Source organism: Chlorocebus sabaeus, chromosome 20, assembly GCF_047675955.1.
Source record: "Chlorocebus sabaeus isolate Y175 chromosome 20, mChlSab1.0.hap1, whole genome shotgun sequence".
NCBI classification, from domain to species: Eukaryota; Metazoa; Chordata; class Mammalia; order Primates; family Cercopithecidae; genus Chlorocebus; species Chlorocebus sabaeus.
In genome coordinates, this window is record NC_132923.1 from 52,240,149 (window position 1) to 52,250,495 (window position 10,347).

Sequence of the window (10,347 nt, forward strand, 5' to 3'; positions counted from 1 at the left end):
GGGAGGCGGAGCTTGCAGTGAGCTGAGATCGTGCCACTGCACTCCAGCCTGGGTGACAGAGCCAGACTCTGTCTCAAAAAAAAAAAAAAAAAAAAAAAAGGCATAGCTGCCCTGGCATGGATCTGTGAACAAAAGTTCTCTGAAAAGAAATTTGGAAGAAAGACTTCATTCAGGAACAGTTCACAAGCTTTCTGTGTAAACCAGTTACTTTCCAGAGAACAAAGGGAGGGTCCTGGTTTTATAGTAAAAGTTCACGCTCAGGTTTCTAATCAGGTCCATTTTATGCAAATAAAGGCTTTAAATTTGCTTAGTTCTGATTGGTTGATGCAACTGCATTCTGACTAGTGGATAGAACTGAGTCCTAATTGGTTCTTTCAGATGAGCTCTGATTGGCTGCTTTAGGTGAGCTCTGAAAGTCCCAGTTAAACTAAGGTTGGAGTTTCCAGGGAAACTCCGAGTATGTGAGCTCTAGTCAGCAAATGGCCTGGCCACTTGGCTCTCTTTACAATTTTGGCCCAGTTAGGTACTTGGGATTCATCTTGAAGGATTGGCTTTTGAAGGATTTGTTCTGTGAGCACTTGTGAACCTGAGAGGCCGGGAAGGCAGAGTGAAAACCAGAACCCTTGGCACCCATCAGTTAGCACAGGATCATTTCCTGGATCATCAGGATCCCTTATAAATGTGTCTAATGGCCAACTTGCAGAGAGAGCTGTTGTTGATACACTCTTCTGAGTTTCCCTCTGTGAACACCTTCATCTGGTTGATACAGGAAAATTAAGGAAGCCGAATTTTTGGGAGAGTGATTGAAATTGTGGAATAATCAAAGTAAACCAACGGCAGCTTGTGTTTAAAATTAAAGACCAACTGTAAAGCATGGCATTTACCTAAAGTAATTTCTAAAAGTTATCAACAGAGTGAAACAACACCCAGTGGGCCATGACCATGTCAATGTTGGCTCATTCCTCAGAAACTACATGGTGTCAGGGCTCCATGTTCAGGGACACCATGAGGGGAGCCTCCTAGCAATGACCCTCTTCTCTCCTGCAGGAATTCCAAGGTCCTTTCCATGACAGTCTTATTCCCGAATAGCATTTGCTTTCAACCCATGGTATTTCCATATTCCATGAAGAAAACTAAAAATATAGACGAATCACCCTGCAAGTATCCAGAGAGTTTCCAGGGGGTTACACACACACACACACACACACACACACACACACACACGTTTAGTGGGGATCTTTTAGGTCAATACATATAGATCTACATCATTATTAGTTGTTGCTTGGTGGTCTACTGCATGAATGGTTAATAATTGTTTAATTTTTCCTAGTTAGACAATAAAGATTTTTAAAGAATATATCTTTGCGTATTTGCTTATTTATTTGATTAAGATAAATTCCTGAAATTGGAATTGTTAAACCAAGAAATATGCATATTTTTAAGGCTTTTGTTATGTTTTGTCAAATGATCCTCAGAAAGAATGTTATCAATTCACATTTCCACTAGCACTACAGGATAGAACTATTTGGTATTTTTTATGTTGTTACCTTTGCTGGTTTTATAAATAAAATATTCTCTTGTTCTTCTTGTTTTTTTTTCCTTTTACTACTGAACTTGAATTTTTTCCCCATTTTCATTAGCGATTTATATTTTTTATCCTTCAAGTCTTTACTACTTTTCAATGAGGCCTCCCTGACCACCCTACTTCAAATTGCAAACCACCCCCGACCCCTGACATTCCTGACATCCCTTTACCTTGCTCTGCTTTATCTTTTTTCCTATTGTAATAATCATTTCTAACATAATATATAATATACTTATTTACTAATAAGTACTTCCTCCCCAGTCAAGTTCTGGGAAGTGGAGGGGACTCTGATCACATCGAATATACAGCCTCTTCCTTGGCTTAGATAAGAGACAAGACAAGCTCTTATTCTCCTGGCACTGCAGCTCCTGTCCTTAGATGACTCCGGGATAGTTATTTGACCTGGACTTAAAGGTTATTCCCAAACTGCACGGAACATGTAGAATATGATGTGACTTCCTAATTTTTTGTTCATGTATATGCATACATACGTATAAACGCACACCCACACTAATATTTATCTGTATATAAGTGTGTGAATATTTTAACATTTTAAAGTTTATGAACTGGGGTATGTTTTATGCTTAGTGTATACATTAAATATACTTGGCTTGTTTTTCTGAAAAGCTGTTATTTATTATTTATGTCCAGCTGATTACGTCTTAAAATAATAAAATATATAGGCTGGGTGTGGTGGCTCACGCCTGTAATCCCAGCACTTTGGGAGGCTGAGGTGGGTTGATCACAAGGTCAGGAATCGAGACCATCTTGGCTAACACGATGAAACCCGATCTCTACTAAAAATACAAAAACTTAGCCAGGTGTGGTGGTGGGCGCCTGTGGTCCCAGCTACTCGGGAGGCTGAGGCAGAATGGCACGAATCCGGGAGGCGGAGCTTGCAGTGAGCAGAGATCAAGCCACTGCACTCCAGCCTGGGTGACAGAGCGAGAAAATAGTAGTAATAATAATAATAATAATAATAATAATAATAAAAAAATATAAAATGAACACTAGTACCACTGACAACTCTAGACCTCTTGAAAAATTGTTACAATAAGAATATCATTTGCTGGCTGGGTGCGGTGGCTCAAGCCTGTAATCTCAGCACTTTGGGAGGCCGAGACGGGTGGATCATGAGGTCAGGAGATCGAGACCATCCTGGCTAACACGGTGAAACCCCGTCTTTACTAAAAAAATACAAAAAAACTAGTGGGGCGAGGTGGCTGGCGCCTGTAGTCCCAGTTACTCGGGAGGCTGAGGCAGGAGAATGGCGTGAACCCGGGAGGCGGAGCTTGCAGTGAGCTGAGATCCGGGCACTGCACTCCAGCCTGGGCGACAGAGTGAGACTCCGTCTCAAAAAAAAAAAAAAAAAAAAAGAATATCATTTGCTTAAATTTGTTAAAGACACATTCTGGCATTCTTATTCCTAATGTTTAGTCTCTTTTATTATTTATTTCAGAACAGAGTCATCCAATAAATCTTTACAGAGTGTCTACTATATGTTAGACACAGTTCTAGGTACATAGGATACGTTAGACTACAGCTGGGTTAGCAGGTTTTTTCTCTCAAGGGCCAGATAATAAATATTTTAAGCTTTGCTGACCGAGAGGTAAAATCGAGAATATTAATGTAGTTACTTACATAATAAGAGAGAAAACAAATTTCCACAATTTTCTTATTGATGAAATTCATAACCAAATAACAGTATTCAGTTTTAAAGTTAGTTTTCTCTACCTTCAAAATTAATTGCAAATCTTCATTGGTTAATGTCAACTTGCAATGAGATTTTACATATTTTGTCCTTAAAAATGTCCTTTCACACAGATAGGTTCTGCCTAATACCAACATCTTTCCATGAACATATCATTTTAATTGAGCATATTTATTGTTTGGAAAGTGCTTATAGAATTCGGTTCTTGGCTTAATATTTGTCATTTAGTATGTTATTACATTCCAAATTAATCACTTCCAAGTGGAGATTAGGTGAAGCTCTTTAATTGTAATTTAAATGGACTTTGAAATATGAAATTTTCATTGCATTTGCTTTGAGGTCTGTCACAAATCACTGAAAGTGCATTAGCAATGTGGCCCAACCAATCTACAGTACAGGATGCCAAACTGCATTTGGAAATACAAGGCGAGGGGTTCATTCCACCAGGAGATGGAGTTGGCAATGGAAGTGGTCAGGACTTCAGGCGATGTGCAGGTTCTAGTCCTCACAGCATCTGAGCAGAAACCCAATCCCATGGGCCAGGCCAGTGGTTCTCACCCACAGCTATGTGGCAGGAAATTAACTATAATACAGTATTAATGCTTGTGAATGAATTATTTTTCTAATGTGATTTAGGCCCAATTCAAGCATATCCTTACTGTTATTCCTACACAATCACAGTTTATTCTTTTTTTTTTTTTTTCTTTTGAGAGAGAGTCAGGTATGGTCTAACTATTAGTATGCAGGATGTGTGCTGTGCACATAAACATCACCAGGTGAGGACTGGAGGAAAAAACCACTCACCTGAGATGTAAGACTGCTATCAAGAAATGACCCGCTAAATAAAAACAAAACAAAAACAGAAATGACCCACCGCAGTAGTCCTGTAGGAGCCCAGAGCTCACCACCTCAGAGACCATGGTAATGGCAATGAAGTAACTCTACATCCCACATGTCCCTGGATCACAGGCTACTGATGGATTGCTGGTGTTGGTTTTCTCCAGAACTGGATGACTCTCGTTTTAGTCCATTTTCTGTTGTTATAACAGAATACCACAGACTGGGTAATTTATGAAGAAAAAAAAGTGTATTTGGCTTACAGTTCTGGAAACTGGGAAGTCCAAGAATATGGTGCTGGCATCTGTAAGGACCTTCCTGCTGCATCATAACACAGCAGATGGCATGACATGGCAAGAGGGCAAGAAAGCCACAGAGAGCTTGCTTTCACAACGAAGCCACTCCCACAATAATGAACCACTCCCATGATGGTGACATCCATTCATTCATGAGAGCGGAGCCACCATTAATCGATTTATGAGAACAGAGGGATTAGGTTTCCAATACACAACTTTTAGGGGACACGTTCAAACCATAGCAGCTTTTTACCTGCAGGTTGAAGTTGATCACTTCCACACTGAAGTCACAGGGTATTCTTCTCATTGAGGTTTGGAAGGAGTTGTCTAAAGCTTTCCTCCTGGAATTCCTGCAGAAAATAGTTAACTTAAACCCATTGCTGCCTGACCCTGGCTGGGGGAGGGTGGTCAGAAATGCGGTGCCCCAAATCAGGATACTAGAGTTGCATTGAGTATTTACTTTCTGGAAGCTGCCTGTGCATGTACGTCCACCTTCTGAGAAACCTCCTTTTTCCCTAATAAACTACAAAGGAAAGTGAGGGGAATGGGGGCAGTAGTGCTGATGGCAGGAGAGATAGTAGAAGCTCTGAAAATGCTGCCTCCAGGCCCTACCTACCTTTTGCTCTGCTCATATGTACTGGAGAGAGGAAGGCTCTCTCCTTAAACAATAACCTTTGCAGAAATCCTATTCGCAGCTCCCCAAGGCTGAGAGTGAATTTTCAGAAGATGAATTATTGTATCATATATTTGGCTTAACGTAATATCTGGGTAAACGGAGCTAGCATTGGCTCAGTTTGGCGAGGCTTGTTCTAGGAGCCTCATTTTCTTCTCTCCCTGAGGACAGGATCATGCACACGATGTCCTTGTGCCCCACAACGTTCTGTTCCCCCACTGTCACTAACTGCAGTGAGAAAGGGAGCTCGGAAAAGGGGTTCTCAAAGTAGTCTAGAGCAAAAGGGCTATCCCTCAGGGCCAGCATGGTGTGCACATGAACGTCATCTTAGATAGTTCATTTTGTCTGGACACATTGATTCAGCCACAGCAATCAACTGCATGGTGGCTTCAGCTCTATTCCTGGTGGCTGGGTGTCCAAACGGGTCCTTGATCTGTGCTCATAGTCACAGGAGCCACAGCCTGCAAGACTCACCCCTGAACACAATGAACACTTAGCACGGGCAGTGGGAAAGCTGTTTATCATCCTCTGCACCTGGGGAAAGAGAAGAATAAATCCTAACGTGAAAGTTCTGACTTTAGGCGAGCTATTTCACCTTATCCTGTCCTCAAAAGTCATCTCTAAATGTTCCTGCTTCTTATTTTCAAGCTTGGACGGCCTTTCTTCACTCATGTGTATCCCAAGAGAAACTTGGGTGTAGCGGGGCCAGAGGATAGGTGTCCTTGCAATTCAGTTTGATCCTAGAAGGGGTGAGTCTGCCCTCACCCTTTAGGGCGAATATGCCAAATTAGGGTAACAGGAGGGGAGCAATTCTCCTATGGTTGAGTGTATACTTTTTAAACAGCCAAAAAATGCACAAATAAGAATAAGGCAAGATGTGGCCGGGCACGGTGGCTCACGGCTATAATCCCAGCTCTTTGGGAGGCCGAGGCAAGCAGATCACCTGAGGTTGGGAGTTTGAGACCAGCCTGACCAACATGGAGAAACCCTGTCTCTACTAAAAATAAAAAATTAGCCAGGTGTGGTGGTGGGTGCCTGTAATCCCAGCCACTCAAGAGGCTGAGGCAAGAGAATTGCTTGAACCTGGGAGGCGGAAGTTGTGGTGAGCCGAGATCGTGCCATTGCGCTCCAGCCTGGGCAACAAGAGGGAAACTGTCTCAAAAAACAAACAAAAAACAAACCAACAAACAAAAAAAAAAAGAATAAGGCAAGATGTAAACTATGTGACTTAATGGAAAAATTCATACTGGTTGCTCAGTCAGGTCAGAATTAGATGACCATCTTCTATGGGGTCAAGTATAAGTACCCACGTCTTAAAAACTGCTTCTGTGTCCCCACTCAGCTCAGGATTTAGGCTTCGAAACTGGTAAATAAAGCTGCACCAGAAAGTGTTGAGCATCAAACTGGTCAATTAATAGTTACAGAGGTTCAGGTCAGAGTATCTCTGTCTAAACAGTCCCTGAGAGAGATAATCATCCCACCAGTTCTGAGAAATGTAGAGAGAACTTGTATCTTAAGTGACTCATTTAACATAAAAGCAGCCTATTAAGTTGTCTATTTTGAAATTTCACTCTACAAAATTTTCAAAAAGCTTCTAAATGCATATTCAGCTTTGTTATGGCATGTGAAGAACATTATTAAAGAGAAACAGATTCTAAGGGCATAGAGAATAATGGGCTCACCCTCTCCACTAGTGAACACTTAGAGTCTGACATCATCCATCCGTTTCTCTGTGTCCCTTGCAAGGCGACGGTCATGCCCTGGGCAATCTCAAGGAACACTCCTTTCCCATATTCTATTGGAGATGTTGGAAGAACCATCTAAAATGTGCTACATTCTGGTACTGGCCCTTTCATGGCCAAGCTGTGATCCTTTGGGCAAGTTGTTCAAACTCTCTAAGCTTAGTTTTTCAACTGCAATAAGGACGATTCTAGCTCAAAATCTGGGCAAGTGTGAGTCACTGCCATTATGTGCAGTCAGGCTCTGTCATGTCTCCTCCATCAAGCTACCCAGGAGGCTTGGGAGAATCAAATATAAGGAGGTGTAATGCTATCAAGTTTAGAAAACATACAAATGCAGCTTCAGGACAACAACTTTCCTCCTTCTAGCTCATTTGAATCCCACAGCAATCAGGAAACATAACTGTCAGGTAATATTTTTATATCCTTTTGGGATGAGCAAACTAAGCTTAAGCAAGGTTAGGTTATTTACTCAGAAGCACATAGCTAGTAAGTAGCCTAAGAAGAACCTGGGCCTTTAACCAAATGCTGCAGACTTTCTACCCTACTCGCTGACTCTATAAAAAAGGCAAACTGGCCAGACCAGGCATGGTCCACCAGTCTTACTAGTGTCACCCAGGTGCTGGCTTGTATTAGGTTGGTGTAAAATTAATTGCGGTTTTGGCCACTACTTTTAATGACAAAAACTGCAATTACGTTTGCACCAACTCAATACTTCCTGAAGCCTTTATTTTTACCAAGCAGAAGGGAATGTACCCCTTCCTCATGCTTCCACACAGGAAAATATACTCTACTAAGCATTGCTGAGCAATGTTGATCTCACTAGAGACTTCATTTCATGGGGACAGAAAGATTGGAGAATTTGACTTTGTACTTCCACACACCACATCATCATCACCACCACAGATGGGTTTTTTCCTACAGGCTCTTCTCTCTGCCTCAGCCTCCACCAGGCTGCAGACGACCAGACAGAGGGAGGAAGGAAGGAGAGAGAGAGAGAAAGACAGAGAGAAGCAGAGCCTAGGATGCTACATGTAAACAGTGAAGTAGATACACCACTCCCAAATCAACGACTGTAATCCAAACTCTAACCACATCCCGCAGAGAGGGGCAGGTTCAGAATTTCCATAAGGAAGAGTGTCACTTAGGGGTCCCAGTCTAGCTGGAAGGGACGGGGGTGCTTTGTTTTGACACAGCATGTGCAAAGCAAACACATCGTTTCCATTTAGCTTGTGTGCTTATCTGGGGTGACATTGGCAAATCAGAAACACGACTATATGAAAGAGTGTTTGTGTGGAGGAAAAAAAAGACAAAGACAGTGACCAAAGAGGCTTCAGCACTCTGCCAGGTGAAGGAAAAAGTGCAAAGGCCCAGAGTGTTCCCGCAGTCAGGAACTGGCAGCCTAGGAAGGCAGGCACATGGTCAGTGAAACTCGGCAGGAAGAAGCATGGCTCCAGGGGTTGGGATGGGGGCTGAAGTTCCATCATATGATGAAATACTCTCTCTGAGCCTTCTAGTTTTTTATATTTTTGAGACGTTGTTTCGCTCTTGTTGCCCAGGCTGGAGTGCAATGGAACCATCTTGGCTCACTGCAACCTTCGCCTCCTGTGTTCAAGCGATTCTCCTGCCTCAGCCTCCTGAGTAGCTGGGATTACAGGTGCCCGCCATCATGCCCAGCTAATTTTTTGTATTTTTAGTAGAGACAGGGTTTCACCATGTTGGCCAGGCTGGTCTTGAACTACTGACCTCCAGTGATCCGACCGCCTGGGCTTCCCAAAGTGCTGAGATTACAGGCGTGAACCACCGCATTCGACCCGAGCCTTCTAGTTATGAAAGTGAACTTTGAGACCAAGTTTTCTTCCTCCTGGGCCCCATTGACCACCGCCACCTACTTACCCCCAGCCAACGGGTAACCGCAGCTTAGGAGACCCCAGCTAAGGAGGAAAAAACAAGCTTCCTTGGGAACCAGAGCACTTTATCAAACCAAGAAGCAGCAAGGCCCCGTTTTTAAGGCCGGGGAGCCCCTACTCCCTGCCATTTGGACGTTCTGTGTTCTCTTCAACAGAGCCAGTTTGACACCAGGCCTGACTCCTCAACAGCATTGCCTAGTTGGTTTAAACATATACTTATCATCATATATAATTGTGTATAGAAAAAGACACTAGGAGAAAATACCTAAACATGTGTTTATCTCTGAATGATGAGATTAAAGGTATTTTATTTTCTTTTTTATGCTTTCTGTGTTTTCTTCCCACCCAAAATTTTTATAATGAATAAGCATTACTTTGGAGAATAGAAAAAAATAATTGGTTTTGCTTTAGAAACACACACACACAGGTGGACGGAAATGAGGGAGTGGTGAGGAGGTGGGAAATAGCCAATAATCCAGTCTCAGGAAGCCACGCGTGGATGACCCGGTTGTCAGCTCCTCCCGCGGGGATAGGCGGATCTGAGGCCCACCCCGCCGGCTCACCTGGCCGCCCGCGAGCCCCGCACCTCGGCCCCGGCAGAGGGCGCTACGGAGCCGGGCGCCGGTGCGTTCTCGCCCTTCGGTAGGAAGGGCGATTCTCAGCGTCACGTCCTCTCCAGTGGAGGACATGAGCCCTCCCAGGGTCGTGGGAGAGCCAGCGCAGAGGGGAAGGCACCTTGTACGCCGTGAAGCGGGGATGCAGTTGTTACCCTAACCAGAAGGGCACCCCGTCACAAATACTGGCGCGCCCAGCGCGCGTGCGCCACCCGCTTCCCTGCAGAGGGCGCCGCGGGCCAGCCTCGTCGAGCGGGGTGGGATACCAGTAGCCCAGAATAGCCCGCGGAGCAGGCCCGCGCTGCCGCCGCGGACCCCTCTTGGCCAGCCTCCTGCGCCCAGAGCCTCCCCGCTGGAGCTCCACCCTCGCCCGGAGGCGGCTTGTTCACCCAGCGCGCGCCCAAGGGAGCGGCTGAGCCTGACAAGATCCCATTGCCCCCAAAACCCCAAGAGTGACTGCACTGGTTTTGCAAAAAAGGAAGGAAGGACAGAAGGGAGGGAGTAAGGGACGGAGGGAGGGAGATAATACGTAATAGTATGTAGTTGTGAAAAATCCAAATAACGTGTGTATATTTAAAAAATCAGTCCTTTCGGCCAGGAGCGGTGGCTCACGCCTGTAATCCCAGCACTTTGGGAGGCCGAGGCGGACGGATCACGAGGTCAAGAAATCGAGACCATCCTGCCCAACATGGTGAAACCCTGTCTGTACTGAAAACACAAAAATGAGCTGGGCGTGGTGGTGGGCGCCTGCAGTCGCAGCTATTTGGGAGCCTGAGGCAGGAGAATTACTTGAACCCGGGAGGTGGAGGTTGGAGTGAGCCGAGATTGCTCCACTGCACTCCAGCCTAGCAACAGACACTCCGTCTCAAATAAATAAATAAAAACAAAAAATAAGTCCTTTCTGCTGACTCCAAGTTTTAGAGCCTTACTCCTCTAATGCAAATTTTAAAAATCTCTGAATCTGCCTGTAAACTATAAAACC